At 36.6% G+C, this 20,147-nt stretch overlaps 1 pseudogene; it reads right to left on the bottom strand.

Moving 5' to 3' along the window:
- Positions 1-5,368: 5,368 nt before the first annotated feature.
- Positions 5,369-5,463, bottom strand: LOC145243293 (U2 spliceosomal RNA; annotated as a pseudogene).
- Positions 5,464-20,147: the final 14,684 nt, after the last annotated feature.

Raw genomic sequence — 20,147 nt, 5'->3', positions numbered from 1 at the left:
GCGGTACGTACATTATACAGATATATATATATATATATATATATATATATATATATATATATATATATATATATATATATATATATATATATACGGGGAATTCTGGACAAGAACCAGTAATTGCTAACTTGTTTTTAAATTCCTCCTATCATTACAGCAGTTAGAAAGAAAGAAGCAAAAGAAGTCGAGTGACGAAATATTCACAGAGCAATTTGCGACGTGTCAACAGAACTTCAGACAAAACAGAACATCGTCCAGGGATGTTTATTGCAGTTTGGGTGAACAAAAACAAAATATAAATGTGAATGTTGATTAAGTCCAAAGAAGAAAAAAAAATTCAAATTTAAGGGATAATTTTAAATAAGCAACCGCGTGTCCCTGTCGGTTGTATTTTTGAGCAGAAATGTCGGAAAAGCAAGAAAGAAATTCATCGGAAAAATATTTAAGCTGGTTACGTTTTGGCTGTAGAATCAATTCACTCCGTAGACACTAGCCGAAATAATAACCCGAACGTGATTTGCACCGTTGCTGGCACCTTGCATCGACACCTCGCGGCAGTGAAAGCCTACTCCCTCCCCCACACACATACACGCACACTTTCTGCAAACACGAGCCATCCCGGGACAGTATTATTTCTGGTGAGAATTTTAAAGACATGGCAAGAAACTAAAAATCCTGATCTGTATTCATGATTGGTTCCTTTGTGTGTTGAGAGGAGTCATTGGAAGTGAACACTCACTGAGGGAATCAAAGAACGCGGGAGTGTGAGAAAAAGAGAACTACTGTTCTTTTCTAAAGCCTTTGTTCAGTCTCGAAAGACAAAGGATACACCCTGTAGAGGCAGCTGCGCGTGTAATTGTGAGGCAAGGGTTGCGCAATCTCCAAACACACCTCTCTGAATCGGCACTGTTTCAGTGACTTTAGTGGCGAGAAGTCTAGGACGACTGAAAACAATGCCGAGATAAGCAGAAAGCACATACAGCACCTGGAAGTCCCAAATGTTGCTTAACTTCAGTGATCCAGCGGGAACCGGTGTGTCAACGTGATTATGCCGTGCTTGTTCTTTTCTTGTGTTGCGTTGCTGTTCTTTATGCATCATAATTAATTCTAGTTCAGTCAATTATTTGTTCTGGTGATAGATATGTTAAGGATGTACTAGCAGGGAGACGCGACGTTTTCCGGGATTTAATAAGGATACAAAAATGTTCCAACCTCTCATATTTTTGTCATCGAAATCTATGAAATCGCCCATTTTTTAAATCAAATCGATTGATGCCTACTCTAGTAAGGGACCCTACCCTACACCGTAGTGTACCGGGAGGAATCTTCACATGCCTTCCCGCAGTGACTTAGTCCACAATACATTGTAGTCTATATTGCACTGTAGAGAACCTATTGTTGATTTTATAAAATTATCTGTAAATAATGGTTTCACTTTAAGTTTAAAATACAAAAGTCAAGTATCATGGTTCAATTGTGCTCTAAACAGAAACATTCATCCAACTCTCATAAATAAATATACATATATATATATATATATATATATATATATATATAGTAATCCACATACAGTACTGTTTCGCTGTATCACAGCTCATCAGTGCGGCTAGACAGGCAACTACCTCAAGCCAGGAGATTATATATATATATATATATATATATATATATATATATACACACACACATAAGTTAAAAGAAAAACAACCAAAAACGTAGCCTAATCTCAAATCTATTTCATTATAAATAATTTTATAAATAATTTTTTGTTTTGTTTTTTATTACTTTACTATGTTACGCATTGAGATTTCCTACTTAAGACTTTCTACAGAAATTACTCTATCCTTTACGGATAAAATATTCCATATATATATATATATATATATATATATATATATATATGTGTGTGTGTGTGTGTGTGTGTGTGTGTGTGTGTGTGTGTTTATTTATACAAACATTATTGGCTATATATGTACATACATGTTTCTGTAGTGTCTCCTTTACCACGTCATCAAGCCAAAGAAAAATCGTCCTCTTCTCAAAAGAGACATTGCAGAGACATGTATGCACATACAGTACCGGCAAAAAGAAAGTCCGCACTTGTAATTGTTTTCAAAAACTGCAAATTTAAGCTAAATTTAATGTAACTGTTTAAACAACCTATACGTCATTTGATTCGCATTTTATTCTTCCATAATTTTACCTGTTCATATTTGACTATTAATTGAAATATTCTAGTGTTCACGTCAATTTAAAAAAATTAACTTCAAATTGAGGAGGCAAAAAGAAATTCCGCAGCAACAAATTCGCTTAAAACCAGCTTAAATTATCGCCCCTAAATTAGTTTAAAATTATCCACCAGCAGGCAACAAAGCATCTCTAATCGTAATTGTTGTTGTTCCAGGTTATACAATGTAACATTTAAATTTAGTCCATATGCCATGACTTTCTCTTAGTGATCGTCAGGAGCTCATTAATCTCTACCTTTCTGGTTTATTCAATTGAGAAATCGGCTGCAGATTGAAATGTGATGTGAAAATGGTATGAAAGACTGCAAAAGCACCAAAACACCGGCAGTGTGCGTGATGCCCTTAAATCTAGTCGTTGGTTGGTTGGTTGTTTTTGTTTTACGGCATATCAACCCTTTTCGGGTTATTTAATGCCGAATCCAAAGATTTTGAAAAAAAAATTTTTTTAATAGAATATATTTGTTGTTTTCACGTCGGTTTCTATTTAACCCATAGTTGGGACCCTAACAGGTACTACCATTCCGGGTCAGAGTGGACCTGGGAGCAATGGTAATTAAAGGGTGGCTCCACACTCCCCAAAGCCCACAAGCTGGGGCCTCACCACTGGATATAGTTTATGGTCATATCTAGGACCCCCATTGAGGGACTTTTACCCTCTGCAGGGGGGCAGTCGGCGTATTCTAATGCCCCACCGACAGGGCCAAAAACTAGTCATACTAATAGGGAAGATAATGCTATCAAGATCTGAAGCCTAAGAAACAAATTTGAAACGGCTCCCCAAATCCAACAACAGTGCAATCTTGTTAAACAGATTACAGGAATTAATTTGCGAGGATATGTTGCAAGACGCAAGCCAATGATTTCTGTAAAGAACAGAAAGCACCGCCTGGACTTCATCAGATGCAATGAAGACCATGACTCTTCATTTGGTCGAAAGTGATTTTTTAGTGACGAAAGCAAGTTCAATAGGCTAGGCAGTGATGGTAGGCAATACATCCGTCGGAGAAAAGACGAAAAATTTAATTCTAGGTGCTCAGTTGCAACGCTACAAGGTGGTGGAGGTTCAGTTTTGGTGTGGGGCATTATTAGTACCAATGGTCCAGGGCCTATAGTTCGCTATTGTTTGGTCGGAATTTGGATGATAATCCCATCTTCATGCAGGATAATATTCTCATTCACAATGTCAAGAGGTTCCTGAAAGAGCATGATATTCCGTGTTTGTATTAGACTGTACAATCTCCAGACCTCAATCATATCGTAAATGTATGGCATAACATCAAGCAACAGTTACGCAATGATAAAATTTCAAATTTGGAAGAACTTTGGACAAAAACTAAAGAAAAGTGGGATGCCCTTTCCCCGGAGTATTGCTGCGGTCTAATTCAAGGAATTCCCAAAATACTGCAGGCTGTCAAATTGCAGAAGGGCTATTCTACTAAATATTAACTTGTTCATTGTGTTCCTGTTATATTTGTGTTGCATTAATGTCCTAAAGTTAAATTTATATAACAATTTTCCATTGTGCCGACGTTCTTTTTTCCTCCTCAATTTGAAGTTTTCTTTTTAAATTGACGTGACCACTAGAATATTTCAATTAAATGTCAAATATGAACAGTTGAAATTATAGAAGAATAAAAGACCAATCAAATGAGGTATAGGTTGTTTAAACAGTTACATTAAATTTAGTTTAAATTTGCAGTTTTTGAAAACAATTACAAGTGCGGACTTTCTTTTTGCCCCCTATGTATGTACCTATTTACAATGCCTCCCCACGCGACAGAGTAAGACACCAGGGTCGTTTTTTTAACGTGGAGAAAAGGTACAAAAATAAAAAAATTGTCTCAGTCGTGAAGGACTGCTCCTCCACCGAAAGAGAACAAGAAATGAAAGTGCAGCATCTGAAGAACAGATACTACACTTTGAGATATTAAATCCTTTATTCATGTTAAAAATACATTGAAAATCAATAATGAACAAAGAACTTAGACACATAGCCAACTCAAAAGGGGGGGGGGGGATTGTGGGTGTCGTTGGTCATCCTTGTCACTCCAGAACTAAACAAAATCAAAAGTTTCTCCCAGCTAATATCTTTCACCATAATACCACATTCACCCTTTCATACTGAGGGACATCCTACTTAACTCCCAATTTTTAAAACATTTTTTATTGATGTGTAAAAAACAAAAAAAAGATAATAAAAATGGTACAATAATTCATTTGTGTCGAGGGCAGGGAGGGAAGGGGGGGATTAGTAGGACCCTCCCAACCCCGTCTAGTTGATAGACTGCCCGTTCCACTAGGTTTGTAAAAGGAACCTGGCTTCTGCGGGTCAGTCTGGGGATGCCCTCTAGATGGGGGTGAATACTACACTTTGATCTTGGCCAAATGTAGCCAATAATGTTTGTACAAACAAACATTATATAAACATGCTCTGTTCATTCATCGAGCACTTTTTAGTAGACACAGTGGATTCACATCTCGGAAACAAAAATCGTTTGTGTGTGTGTCCTTGTGTGTTTGAAGCACTTGTCAGCTCAGTTATTAATATTTTAAATGGGTTCAATCATATTTATTGCTGTTGTCGTTATAACAGGGGTTATTTTGCCTTAAAGTGTTGGGTCAAATATATATCCCAAACATATCTATTGTCAGAACGAATAATAACCGCAACTAACATCAAGTACAATTGACGCATACATTTACAGTTGACATTTATATATACAGCATGACCCTGATATAAGAGACCGGATATGATAGAAACTCTAGTACAAGAGACTTCTTCGGTCCCGACATCTCTCCTATATCCGGGTTATGCTGTATATAGTTAGACATTAAGAAACAAGGCCGATAGCCATTAGTCACGTGCTCTCGTGTAATGAATGAATGCGTGAATGTAGGATTGACATGAAATTCTTAAAGATAAACTAAAATGACTGAAAAATGGGCTGAAATGACTTAAATAAATAAAAAGTAAATGACTTAGAATAACTTTAATGAACTTAAGGATGAATTGAATGATCTTAAGAATGGCTTGAATGCTTAAAAAATAACTGGAATCCTTCAAAAACAACTTGAATGATCTGGAGAATGACTTGAATGGCTTTGAGACTGACTGGTTGTAAAGTGGGTGATCATTTTACATTAAGTTAATACAGAAAAGTGATCCCCCATTACAGATACTACACTTTGATCTTGGCCAAAAGGCCAAGAAAAGGGTATTTATTTGCTCCCCCCACCGAGCAAATTAGGCACAAGGCCGATTTTTAATGTGAGGAGTGAAGGGGAAATGGGGGCCAACTCCACGGGGAGTAGGGGAACTGAATAGTGACAATTTGTATGAAGAGTTGCCCCTACATTGACCAAGGTCTTATATGTGGGGTTGCCCCCACATATGGTCTTTGCTTGTAGTATCTGCCGGAACAGATACTACATTTTGAGATATTAAATCTTTTATTCAGGCAAAAAATGAACATGAACAAAAAACTTAGGCACAAGGCCAACTCAAAAGGGGGGGCAGATGGGGGTCGTTGGTCATCCTCGTCACTCTAGAACTAAACAAAATTTTCTCTTAGCTAGAATCTTCTTTCACCATAATACTGCATTCGCCCTTTCGTACTTGGGGACATCCTACTTGGCACCCAATTGTTTAAAACATTTTTTTTATTTCTGTGTAAAAACAAAAAAGATAACAATGATGATACGATAATTCAGTTGTGTCGAGGGCGGAGGAAGAAAAAATACAAAAGTGGTTAGTGGGACCTTCCCAACCCCGTCTAGTTGATAGACCGTCTGTTCCACTTTGGTTTGTAAAGGAACCCGAGCTCCTGTAGGCTGGTCTCTAAGTGGGGCTGCTCTATAGATGGGACGAAATGGAGTAAAGAAAATTTTGTGGGTGAGGGATGGGGCATTAGTGATTGATTTCTTTCTCTCCAAGATGGGTAAAATTTAGAGTGAGGGGTCAAAAGAAAAATTGCAGATAGGAGGGGATGTGGATCTTGGAGGCTTCCTAGTTGGGGAGGGATGAAGCATTCACTCGGCTAGCTAAGAGGCTGAAAATGGATTACGATTGACGGAACTGCACGTTCCACACCTAGGCGGGGAACACGTATTCAAACTTGGCTCCTTTTCGTACACACAGAATTGCTACATGTATCCATCTTCTGTCAAATGCCGCACAATGTAGCCTTCTTCTATCACATCTGATCTTCACCCGTAGTTGGTGTTTAAAGAAAGCGATCAGATCCTGATCAGAAAAAGACAACACTCCCCCCCCCCCGGCCACCCTGCAGACGCAATGTCCAAATCACCATTCTCGCAACGGCCAGGATCGTAATGTAGACCATTTGTCTTTCCCGGTCCCACGGTGGCCTCATGTTGTCAACAATATTGGATACGGTAATCGGGCGAGGATGTTCGCTGACATACGACCAGTACTGGCGGAGTTCACGGCAATTGAAGAATGCGTGATGAGTTGTTTCTACGGCCGTTGTCCCACAACGGAGACAAGCAGGCGACTCCAAAAACCCAGAACTGCATTGTATGTTGTTAAGTGGAAGTGCAATTTTGGGTCAATCGCCAGGTCAGAGAGAACTCCGAATTGTTCAGATGACTCGAACCTGGCGCCCAACTCCACGCAGAGCAGATCTCACTCTGCTGCCAACCCAAATGCATGCATAGCGGATCGTCAGCAGCCCCCCCCTCAATTGATCCCTGTGGAATTCTGTACGGGTAGCAGTCACAAGGTCGCTGGACCCTGGTAGTCATTTTAGCGTGGCTTGGCACTTTTTCAGGAAGGCTGAGTCTCCCTGCGGCAACTCTCGATAGCAGGGTTGAGAATGAGGTCGGCAAAGGCACCAGTAATCGCGGGTTGCCATGGTTGATCTTCTTGATGGTGGTGGCTCAGGAAGGCCAGCCTCTCAGCGTCTCGATGACACTTCAAGTCCGGCATTCCCAAACCTCGCTCACACGAACGTTGGAAGCAGACCTGTCTGCTCACCCAGTGTCTTCCTCTGTCCCAAAGGAGCGGAGACAAGAGTTTGGCAAGAGCTTTTAGGTATTGTGCAACAAGGGGAAGTACCGCCAGTCAGTAAAGGATGAGAGAGAAGACGTATGTGGCGTACGCCTCAGCTTTACCCTTTAAGGAAAGTTTCCTAGGAAGCTATGCATCGACCGCAGCCTCCACCTTTGACTGTACCTCTGACCAATTCTTATCAAGCTGGAGACCCCGTCCAAACCACATGCCAAGGATCCGAACCGGGCCATCCCTCCAGTTGAAAGGCACCGGGAGGTTTGCGTTGCCCCTCCAGGCGCCCAACTGCAGTCCGACAGACTTACTGCAGATTTTCTTGGCCCCCATGATTCTTTCATACTGTGCAAGCACCTCCGACACAATCTCGTTGTCTCTGAAGCTCACCACGAAGACCGTGACATCATCGGCGAACGCGGATACCTTGGCAGCTGAGCCACCAGGCAGACCAATTCCACACAGGGCCGAATTTGCCTCTCTACGTCTCAGCTTGCAGAGCAGATATTCCAAGGCCAGAACGTAAAGCAGAGGTGACAGCGGACAACCCTGACGAACCAACCGAAAGATAACAAAGGGTTTTGAGTGCTTTCCGTTGACTTGCACGACAGCCGTGGGCTGTTGATACATCACGGAGATCCACTTGCAGAAGTCCAGTTTAAAACCAGCAGCCTATAAGACAGATGCGAGAAAATGATGGTCGACCCTATCGAATGCTTTGGACTGATCTAAGTTGATCAGCGCGGCTTCCGTGTCGTCATCTATTCCCTCCTCTAGGATTGTGCAGATCAAGTGTAAGTTTTTCTGAATCGATCTCTCCCTCACAGTGTAGTTCTGTTCTGGTTCAGCCAACTCGTCGATAACAACCTGCAGCAGATTCGACAGGATCTTGGCCAAAACCTTCAACTCTTTGTTTAGCAGAGTTATGGGCCTGTAGTCGTCTAACTTTTTTTCCTCCATGCCCGTCACCTTTCTTCAGCAATGTGATCACTCCCTTGGTGACTTGCCCCGGGATGGATCTCTGAGCAAACTAATGGTTAAGCACATCCGTCAGAAGAAGTAGAAACATGGGTGACAGCCTCAAGTACAGTTCGTATGGCAGACCATCGAGTCCCGGCGACCTGTCACAGCTGACCTGCTTCAGCGCAGTAAAAACCTCCCGCTCCATCTCCTGGCCCTCGCAACTAGCTGCTCTAGCCGCCTCAAGGCGGGGAGAGTCGGCCAAATAGTCGCTAAACTCAAGGTCCAGAAGATCGGGCTGCTGCATAAAACGTTCCTCGAAATGTTCTCAAAACCTCTCGCAGATCTCCCGAGTCGATTTCAGGGTGCGTCGATCCGGATGTCTGACTTTCACAATGTATTTGTCCGAGCCACGCCTAGAAACCTCACGGTGCACGTCTGCATCAGAATTGACTACTTCGTTCCTATCTTTCTAAGCCTAGCTCTAACTACTTGGCCTTCGTAACGCTCGCTAGTCTCGCATAGAAGGTCCTGCTTAGCTAGTTCTTTACTAACCCTATCACCCTCCCCCATAGCCCGGGCTAGTTTCTGCTCTAACTGCTTCTTCGTCTTGGCCTTATCTAGTGCGAGGCGCTGGGCATACTTGATGGAGAAGTTTCTGATCTTGGCTTTCAGACCTAACCACTACTTACTCCCGGTAACCGCCCCCACTAGTGCCTTTTTAATCAATTCTCTTAACTGATCTTGGAAGTCTTGTATCTCCAGAAGGGAGGTATTTAACTTCCTGTACCCTGCTAACTTAGGCTTATTTCCTAGCTTCAGCCGGGCCATAACTAGTTTATGGTCCATCTGGCCTAGCCAAGTGAACGTAGGACAGGATAAGAAGTCTACTTCGCCTCTCCTAACTAACATCCTGTCCAAATAGGTATTTGGATAGGAGGAAACGCTAGTGGTTCACGTCCACATCTCCCGCCCCGAATGCTCGACCCGAAACCTGTCGACCAGACTGCATCTAACCATCAGATCAGCCAGGCTGGACTCGCACCTCACCGACCCTCTAGCTTCGCCTCCTACCTTATCTATCTCGGGGTTTTAGATGGCATTCCAACCCCTTATTAGCACTACCCGCTTCCGACAATCTACAAACGCGTCGAGCTGATCGAAGAATGAGACCCTCAATCACCCGAAACACAGAATCTTTTATGGCAACATCTACCATGACTAGCCTGTCCTCCGCATCTCTATGGACAATGTCGACTGTTGTGGACAGGGTACGTTTAACTAACAAAGAGACTCCCTTCCCCCGCGATCTGCCATATGCTGAGAAATCCTCAAAATCTCGGACCAGCACCTGACAGTCCACAGAAGAAACGAAATGCGTCTCCTGAATCGCAGCCACATCCACTACCAGGGAGAAGAGGTCGTGCCAGAAGCAAGCCGCCCAGCCCAATGATCTCAAGACTTTCGCATTCAGACTAGCCAAATTTCTTAGCCAAAAGGCCAAGAACAGCATCTATTAACAACAGACCTTTGATCTTAACCAAAAAGGCCAAGCACAAAAATGTTATGGACAGATTGACATACCAACCGACAGACCGAGTTATAGAGTTGCTTGCACGTGACTAAAAAGTAATTTTTAACTGAATTATTTGTGAAAATTGATTGAAAATATATTTTTGTCTGTTTTTTTTACGTCTATGGGCCTGAAGCTAGGAAATAAGCCTAAGTTAGCAGGGTACAGGAAGTTTAATAAACTTGTGTCTGTTTTTTATGTCTATAACTGTTTAATAAACTTGTCTGTTTTTATGTCTATAACTGTTTAATAAACTTGTCTGTTTTTATGTCTATAACTGTTTAATAAACTTGTGTCTGTTTTTTTATGTCTATAACTGTTTAATAAACTTGTGTCTGTTTTTTTATGTCTATAACTGTTTAATAAACTTGTGTTTGTTTTTATGTCTATAACTGTTTAATAAACTTGTGTTTGTTTTTATGTCTATAACTGTTTAATAAACTTGTGTTTGTTTTTATGTCTATAACTGTTTAATAAACTTGTGTTTGTTTTTATGTCTATAACTGTTTAATAAACTTGTGTTTGTTTTTATGTCTATAACTGTTTAATAAACTTGTGTTTGTTTTTATGTCTATAACTGTTTAATAAACTTGTGTTTGTTTTTATGTCTATAACTGTTTAATAAACTTGTGTTTGTTTTTATGTCTATAACTGTTTAATAAACTTGTGTTTGTTTTTATGTCTATAACTGTTTAATAAACTTGTGTTTGTTTTTATGTCTATAACTGTTTAATAAACTTGTGTTTGTTTTTATATCTATAACTGTTTAATAAACTTGTGTTTGTTTTTATGTCTATAACTGTTTAATAAATTTGTGTTTGTTTTTATGTCTATAACTGTTTAATAAACTTGTGTTTGTTTTTATGTCTATAACTGTTTAATAAACTTGTGTCTGTTTTTTTATGTCTATAACTGTTTAATAAACTTGTGTCTGTTTTTTTATGTCTATAACTGTTTAATAAACTTGTGTCTTTTTTTATGTCTATAACTGTTTAATAAACTTGTGTCTTTTTTTATGTCTATAACTGTTTAATAAACTTGTGTCTGTTTTTATGTCTATAACTGTTTAATAAACTTGTGTCTGTTTTTATGTCTATAACTGTTTAATAAACTTGTGTCTGTTTTTATGTCTATAACTGTTTAATATACTTGTTTCTGTTTTTATGTCTATAACTGTTTAATAAACTTGTGTTTGTTTTTATGTCTATAACTGTTTAATAAACTTGTGTTTGTTTTTATGTCTATAACTGTTTAATAAACTTGTGTTTGTTTTTATGTCTATAACTGTTTAATAAACTTGTGTTTGTTTTTATGTCTATAACTGTTTAATAAATTTGTGTTTGTTTTTATGTCTATAACTGTTTAATAAACTTGTGTTTGTTTTTATGTCTATAACTGTTTAATAAACTTGTGTCTGTTTTTTTATGTCTATAACTGTTTAATAAACTTGTGTCTGTTTTTATGTCTATAACTGTTTAATAAACTTGTGTCTGTTTTTTATGTCTATAACTGTTTAATAAACTTGTGTTTGTTTTTATGTCTATGACTGTTTAATAAACTTGTGTCTGTTTTTTATGTCTATAACATTTTAATAAACTTGTGTTCTGTTTTTGTTATGTCTATAACTGTTTAATAAACTTGTGTTCTGTTTTTGTTATGTCTATAACTGTTTAATAAACTTGTGTCTGTTTTTTTATGTCTATAACTGTTTAATAAACTTGTGTCTGTTTTTTATATCTATAACTGTTTAATAAACTTGTGTTTGTTTTTATGTCTATAACTGTTTAATAAACTTGTGTTTGTTTTTATGTCTATAACTGTTTAATAAACTTGTGTTTGTTTTTATGTCTATAACTGTTTAATAAATTTGTGTTTGTTTTTATGTCTATAACTGTTTAATAAACTTGTGTTTGTTTTTATGTCTATAACTGTTTAATAAACTTGTGTCTGTTTTTTTATGTCTATAACTGTTTAATAAACTTGTGTCTGTTTTTATGTCTATAACTGTTTAATAAACTTGTGTCTGTTTTTTATGTCTATAACTGTTTAATAAACTTGTGTTTGTTTTTATGTCTATGACTGTTTAATAAACTTGTGTCTGTTTTTTATGTCTATAACTGTTTAATAAACTTGTGTCTGTTTTTTGTTTATATCTATAACTGTTTAATAAACTTGTTCTTTTTTTATGTCTATAACTGTTTAATAAACTTGTGTCTGTTTTTTTATGTCTATAACTGTTTAATAAACTTGTGTCTGTTTTTATGTCTATAACTGTTTAATAAACTTGTGTCTGTTTTTTATGTCTATAACTGTTTAATAAACTTGTGTTTGTTTTTATGTCTATAACTGTTTAATAAACTTGTGTTTGTTTTTATGTCTATAACTGTTTAATAAACTTATGTCTGTTTTTTATGTCTATAACTGTTTAATAAACTTGTGTTTGTTTTTATGTCTATGACTGTTTAATAAACTTGTGTCTGTTTTTTATGTCTATAACTGTTTAATAAACTTGTGTTTGTTTTTGTTATGTCTATAACTGTTTAATAAACTTGTGTCTGTTTTTTTATGTCTATAACTGTTTAATAAACTTGTGTCTGTTTTTTATATCTATAACTGTTTAATAAACTTGTGTTCTGTGCGTAAAAAGCGTTATATGAAGTGTTTACCTACTTACCTAAACAAAATAGACCAAATCTGGATTTAAGAGCCTCTTTCTCTCTCCCGCCCTCCCTCCCTCCCCCGAGCCCGACAGCTTTCTTATATCCGGGTTACACTGTATGAAAACACAGCAACGTAGCATTATACAGAACATGAGGTATAATAATTTCTGCTCATATGTAAAGTTAATTTTCCATATATCAAGGTTGATTAAAGTATCTGGACAAATTAGACATTCTTTATTTTTTATTAATAGACAGTTCGTAAGTATCACTTAGACCACTTTTCGTTGCCATTACAGAATTTAGAATCGACTTCGAAATCTAATCGGGGATGGTCTGTTCAATTCCTTACAGCCCATCTTTCATAGAAAAGACGTTGCTAATCCCTCTCTTACTCTGCTGTAATTTTCCGGAAAGGTGCTCGACTAAGCCCCAATGAATGGTTCATCCTACTAAGACATTCACCACTAGAACTCGTCCTTCTACCACAATGAAGAAAAGCTTTCCTTTCTTCCTGTGTGCCAAGCGTCAGGCTAAATTTCTACAAACATAGATTCTTCACAAAGGCATTCCGTCTGTGGAATACATTACTGCGGGACTACTTCCCCATTGATTACAACCTGAGAAGTCTTCAAAGCCAATGTCAACAAATTCCTATCAAGAACCCTAAACCACAAATATTCGGATTTGTTTCTGATTATTATTATTTATCTCATTAAATCTTATCCTCAAGTTGGATTTAGCCTTGATAAGTGGTGACCATGTAATGTTGAGAGAAAGAAGAAGACAGGGATGGTAGACAGGGATGGTATACTAGTGGTAAAGAGAAAAATAGTAGCAGAGAGGATAGAGTAGAAAGAAAGAAATATAGGTATATGCAAAGAGAGAGGGCGAGGTGAAGGAAGAGGTAGAGAATAGTAAAAGTAGAGACGGAGAGGTAACAAACATAGAGAGGGGGGGAGAAAAGAAAAAGGGTGCTTGCAATGTAGTGGATTCCTTTTTATTCGTTGAATCCGTTTTTTTTTTTTTTGGGGGGGGGGTAAAACAAAGGGAAATAACCCAGTAGTGGCCAAGTATCAGTGCACCTTACATTATTATCACGTCTTCAAACTTTCTGTCTGATAAACACGCGATTGTTACGACTAGGAGGTTGGTCAAAGTGTGCCGGGTGATTTTGATATTCTGGATGTTGTCTTAAAGGCTTAAAAAGTGAAAACAATGGTTTAACGTGAAAATGGTTGAATAATGTTATGCGAATAATTTTCGTCGTCTAAAACTGGTAAAATAATCTGATGCGCAAGGAAATTTATTCCTAACGACTGCATTAATATTCTTGGTAACGGACCCATATCGATGGCGTACAAGTGTGTATTTAAATCCACTCTCAGCTAGAAGTTTATAATAATAATAATAATCTATATATCTATATATATATATATATATATATATATATATATAAATTCGTATTCCTGTCTGTCTGTTCACGATTTGATTAATATATACAAAAAGTTCCTTACTTTACCGTCATTTATTTCTATATATAGTATGATTCTTGCAAAATATACAATCAAGAGATCATCTCATTTGCATATTATAGTAAGAAAAATTGATTTTATTAAATAGCGGTATCTTAGTTAATGTTTCTAGCGAGAGGATTGTTTTAAGTGTTCTATTTAAAATTTTTATTTAATAAATTTTAAACAATAACTATATTGATAAGATATTTAATTTAATTTATTTGGAATTATTATTCCAACATCGATTAAAAAAAAACTTTTTTAGGGTTATTTCCCCCTAGATACTTCGGAACATAAACACAAACTATTCACCAAATAAAATAATTTGGTAATCTCAATAAGTTTCTAGCTTGAAAAAATAATTTCGTGTAGATAGAAAAATGTTTGGCTTTTATTGTTTCTTTAAATCTTTATATATATATAAGTGAACGTGTCTGTGTACATTTCCCTACACAATAACTGTCAATTTTTAGTCAACAGACTCGAAATTTGATATACAGGGTACTGAGATTTGGGAAAATCGATGTGATCGGGTTTTGGCCAGATATTTGCCGATTAAGAGGTCAAAGTTCAACGATTTGACTTTTGAGAACTCTACCAAACTCCTCCGACAATTTTGGGTCTACACACTTGACATTTTAGATATATGTTCTTTGGGCATAGATCTAATTTAATAACTTTATTTGAGCCCAAAATAATAAATTTTAAGGGGTCAAAGTTAAAAAAAAACAAATTGACCTCTACGGTCTCTTCCAAATTACTCAGAAAATTTCTGGTCTAAATATTTGAAATTTTACATAAAGGGTATTCAAAGATAGGGTAAGCGCATCAGTTTGGGTCGAAAATTTTTAGTTACCAATATATAAATGTATGTATGTATGTCTGTTTGCACGTCTGCCTTAAACTTTCAATAGAGACGACGGATTTTACCAATATCAGTATCGTTTTAAAGTTCGATCTTTCATACGACAAATATAAAAAAAAATCAGCTAAAAACATTAATATCTTCCCCTTCAACCAGGCACTTTTCTACAGGGGGGTCACTTTTTTCGCCGATATTTTTTAAAGTTATTCTCTCCTTTATATTGTCTAGACTTAATTTAAAAAAAATGTCGCTTCCGGTTTGGCGGTGGTCGTAACAGCATAAACGTTAGGTTTTACCCCGTTCTTTTCCTTCTTTGCGGTACGGGTTCGAGCCTGCCTTCCTACTACCACATTTTTTTTTTTTTTTGTTCAGACACATTCAAACACCCGGGCAACGCCAGGCTGAAATGCTAGTTATAAAGATAAAAGTGATCGATGAGGAAATAATGAAAATAATTCAATTAATTAAAAAAAAAATCAATCGTCAAATTAATTATATAAAATAATGCATTTAAATAGTACGTATAAATATAATTACGACGCGATTGTGAGGAGATAAAACCAACTAATATCTCATAAAATTAAGTTTATATGCGTGATTATTTCGTACATTTTATTATTATTATCAGTTATTATCAAGATCACGCTACATTTCTCTGTTTATAATGATTCAATTAGTAATTATTGAAGCCAGCCGGACACACATACGTTTCCTCTTATTATATATGGAGGAAAGTAAGAAAATAATATGTATAAGATATACAAAAATCTATTCACGAGCAGAGATAACCTTCATAAAATGTTATTCAGATGTATCTATATATCTATAAAAGTGAAATTGTCTGTGTGTCTGCGTGTGTGTTTGTCTGTGTACATTTGCCTACGCAATAACTGTCAATTTTTAGTCAACAGACTCGAAATTTGATATACAGGGTACTGAGATTTGGGAAAATCTATGTGGTCGGGTTTCGGCCAGAAATTTGGCTGTTAAAAGGTCAAAGTTCAACGATTTGACCTTTGAGAACTCTACCAAACTCCTCCGACAATTTGGGGTGTAAACACTTGAAATTTTAGATATAGGTTCCGTGGACATGGATCTAACTTAATAACTTGATTTGAGCCCAAAACAATAAATGTTAAAGGGTCATAATAGGTGTCACAGTTAAAAAAATTGTTCTTTTTTTTTTTTTTTTTGCTCAACATACACCTCCAACCACCCGGACAACGCCGGGCACCCATGCTAGTATTCAAATAAAAAGAAAAAGACACTTACGAAAAAAAACTGAATAGATTTCATTTGTTTTGATTATTCTTTAAACGGTTATACAGAAATCGGTAATTTTTTACGATGTGACCCTAAAAAAAATAAACATCTATTGCCTCCCTCTAAATTCCAGAATTTACACTTTTTTCTTTTTTCACGTTAATCTCATAGATTACAAACTTTCTAATTAAAAAAGGTAATTTTTATGACATAATCCAGCGTCGTTTAACCCCTAAAAAAAAAAAAAAATTAAAAAAAAAAAAAAAACATTTTTTTTTTTTTTTTTGCCTAATACGTTTAAACAGCCTTTTTAACAAATATGTATGAAGAAATTTTGAAAAAAGAAAATTAACGTTCTAAAGTGGTGGATCTGGATCACTTTTCTATATAAATGTAACGTAAAATGAGCACCAACTTTTTGGCCACCAAGCGATCGAGCGGCGGGGGGTGGCAAAACATAACAAATTGTTTTGGGGGGGTGGAGGGGTGGGAAAGAGATTTGAAACATAAAATAACGATAAATTTAATTTTTATGACACCATTCTCTACTTTCACCTAATAATTTCATAAACAAAACGAACCCCAAAATATGACAAATTCAATTGGGGGGGGGGGATTACATTAGAAACATAAAATGACGAAAAATTTTATTTAATTATTTTTCGAATTAATTTTTGGTAGATCTTCATTGTTTTAGGGGTTCTGCCTACTTGGCTAATTTTTTTTTTTTTTTTTTTTTTTTTTTTTTGCGGTCGCACAGGCATTCGCTACTATTTTTATTGAAACAAAAATTGTAATGATTTATTTTTAATTATTTATTGGGGGGCGGGGAGTTTTCTTTCCAGTGCTCCATATCCGGAGGATAGTTTCTTCTCTTTGTATCCCTTCTGCCGAAATATCTGGTAGAGAGGGTATCACGTACTATTTGGGGCGATTACATTTACATGTTTTTACCCGTTCTTTTATTTTGGAATTGTTGTGGGGCTATCGACATTGCTCATGATGAAAATGATTAGTATAGCAGGTGTGTTTCAAACGGAACTTCATGCCAACCCAGGAAATACTGAATAATAATAATAATAATAATAATAATAATAATAATAATAATAATAATAATGATAATAATAACTAGCGGAAATTCCACAGGGGACTCATTCATATGTAATATATTGATGTTGGCATTCTGTAGATGTTCAGTGTAAATGGAGACAGTCTGATATTGTAGCTCTTTTGTTAAAACTGCAAAGTATTTATCTAAGCTAGCACGAACGACCGGTAAATCCCGGTCGTAAAAAACGCTTAAATATGATATTTTAATTTTTGCAGATTTCGTATATATCATTATAGAGTTAATGTTAATGTAAGAGAAGGCGTAGAGACAACATGGTAGAGAGAGAGAGAGAGAGAGAGAGAGAGAGAGAGAGAGAGAGAGAGAGAGAGAGAGAGAGAGAAAGTTAGGGGTAAAGACAGGGAGAGAAATGAAGAAATAAATACAAGTAGGTAGATGTAACAGGAGTGGTAAAGGTAGAGACAGAGAAAGAGAGAAAGAGAGAGAGAAAGAGAAAGAGAGAGAAAGAGAAAGAGAGAGAAAGAGAGAGAGAAAGAGAGAGAGAGAAAGAGAAAGAGAGAGAGAGAGAGAAAGAGAGAGAAAGAGAGAGAGAAAGAGAGAGAGAAAGAAAGAAAGAGAGAGAGAGAAAGAAAGAGAGAGAGAGAGAAAGAAAGAGAGAGAGAGAGGAGAGATAGGAAGATAGGAAAGAGAGAGGGGGTAGAGATGGAGATGTAAGGGGTAGAGATGGAGATGTAAAGAGACAAATAGAGGTAATAAAGTATCTAAAATAACGAATAATGAATTCAAAGGCGAACAAACAAACAAGCAAAAAATACATTGCCGTGAAATGATCCGATTAGACAGAAGTTGATGATTAACTGTCAAAATGCATTTCCCTGCGGTTAAAATTTTGATAACGATAAAGAAGAATTGTGGTTAATATAATTTAGAAAACATATTTACAATCAGGATAACAATGAGAGATTGGAAATGATGAAGAAGAATTCGCAAAGAAGGATTAAAGGCCCTTTGACCACTTGCAAATCGAATCCCCACAGAATTTGGGAATTATAAGTATTAGTAGAAACTTGAAATGATAATGTATTATTGAAAACTAACGAGAGGGGGGGAGGGGCGGCTTTGCCCGGTCGTAAAATACACTTAAATTTGTCCAGGTTTCGTATTATATATTATAGATTTCAAAAGTAAAAAAAAAAAAATATTAAAGTGCCATCAGCTAGAATCGAAACCGAAAAAAAAACTGTAACATTCAAAGTTGGTGACGTTACTATTGTACCAACGTGACACAAATATGAACTGATTAAAAATTAAAAATAAACTAAGATAAATGTACAAAATGTATATAAAGATTTTTTTTCAATTTTGATCCCTTAAAAACTATTTCAACCGGCTAAAGACCCATAAAAGAACGGTCCATAAAAAAATCCAATCATTTGAGGCCCCTAGCGCCAGTCCGACTTTTAGTTTCAGGAGAGATAGAGTTTGAAAATATGGAGACAGACAGACAGACAGACATAGTGAGTTTTATAAATTAGATTATGAATTTGAAAGGGAAAAACATACCCATCTGAGTTTCAATATAAGGCAATTTAATCCACGCTATTAATAGACTGACTTAGCGTTTAGATTGTTAAACCCAAGTGTGGTCATGAGACAGCAGTGTAATGGTTGGTTGTGCTAGAATTTTATTATTGAAGAGGATGGCTCAACAAGAACTTGGTTACATTAAACTTGAAAATGCCCATGATGTAGTTAGCTGCAAAACAGTCTCGCAGTGTAAAGTAGGTGGACAGTTCTAACAAAGAAACTTTGTTCATGGAATTTTTTTTTTTTTTTTTTTTTACATAGGAGTCACCACTTATCAAGGCCTAGAGGCCACTCAAGGATGAGGGTTAAGTAGTCAATGGGATAATGTCGTAGTAATCGTTAGTAGTGGAAATTCGGTAAATTGGATTACTTAAGGGGATGGTTCATCAAGAATTTGTTTATGTTGGACTTGAAGACAACCAAATTGTAGTCATCTGGAAAGCAGGCAAACGGAAAAGAGTTCCACAGAAACTAAGAAAGAAGCTTTGTTCATAGAATCTACGTTTAGGTTTAAGCACAGATAAAGAGTGCAGGAAATTATTGATAGTGGTTTCAGCTAGACGAGTATTTCTCGTGAATGTTTGGCGAGGGGGGACCATAGATTGGAGCTCAGACAAGCACTTGCCATGAAAATAACGATAAAGAAGAGACAGGCTCGCAACGTCTCTTCTGTGAGAAAGAGGTAGCAGGGAAGAGAAAAGGACATTTGTGTCTAAATTTAGGCAGAGATCAGGAGTAGCGGAAATTGCTGCCAGTGGTTGTAGTTAGACGAGTGTTTGTTGTGAATGTCACGCAGGATAAACGAGGACTATGAGACCAAATGTTTCTATATTTCTATGTCTACTGATATTCTGTATATATGCAAACCACATACAGATATATGGAGATGCAGACAAGTTTTTTTTTTCTCTATGTCAGTATATCTACATTCATGGAAAGGATGGAAACTGACTGGATATGGGGGAGTCGAAAAGCTTTAAAGAAATTATCATCTAGAACTTAGTTTACCGCTGAAAGTGAACCGATTAGTCTTAGATAAGCGAGATGATGGTGGCAAAATGGCGGAGTGTTTGGTGACATTGTTTGCACAATTTTTGGCAGTCGTGGTCAACGGCACCGGGGGGTGGGGGGAGTTTTGGTGGAATAGGGGATTAGGGAAGATAAAGATGCGACTCAAAACTAATTCAGTTTTAAATGAAGTCTCATCTCAAAATCAACCAATACAGAACTGGTCCGGATTTCACACACGCGCCACAATGGTTCGGTTTCTGTCGTGTAGGATTGCCATTTTTTATTATTCTTCCTCTCTCTCTACTTTCCTCCTTCCATCTCTCATTCGTCTCTTTCTTTTCTCTTCTTTTCTCGTTATCTGTTTGTTGTTATT

Source organism: Euprymna scolopes, chromosome 21, assembly GCF_053919585.1.
Source record: "Euprymna scolopes isolate OS-2025 chromosome 21, ASM5391958v1, whole genome shotgun sequence".
NCBI classification, from domain to species: domain Eukaryota; kingdom Metazoa; phylum Mollusca; class Cephalopoda; order Sepiida; family Sepiolidae; genus Euprymna; species Euprymna scolopes.
The sequence above is the reverse complement of the archived record's forward strand: the minus strand, read 5'-3'. Positions and strand labels throughout refer to the sequence as shown.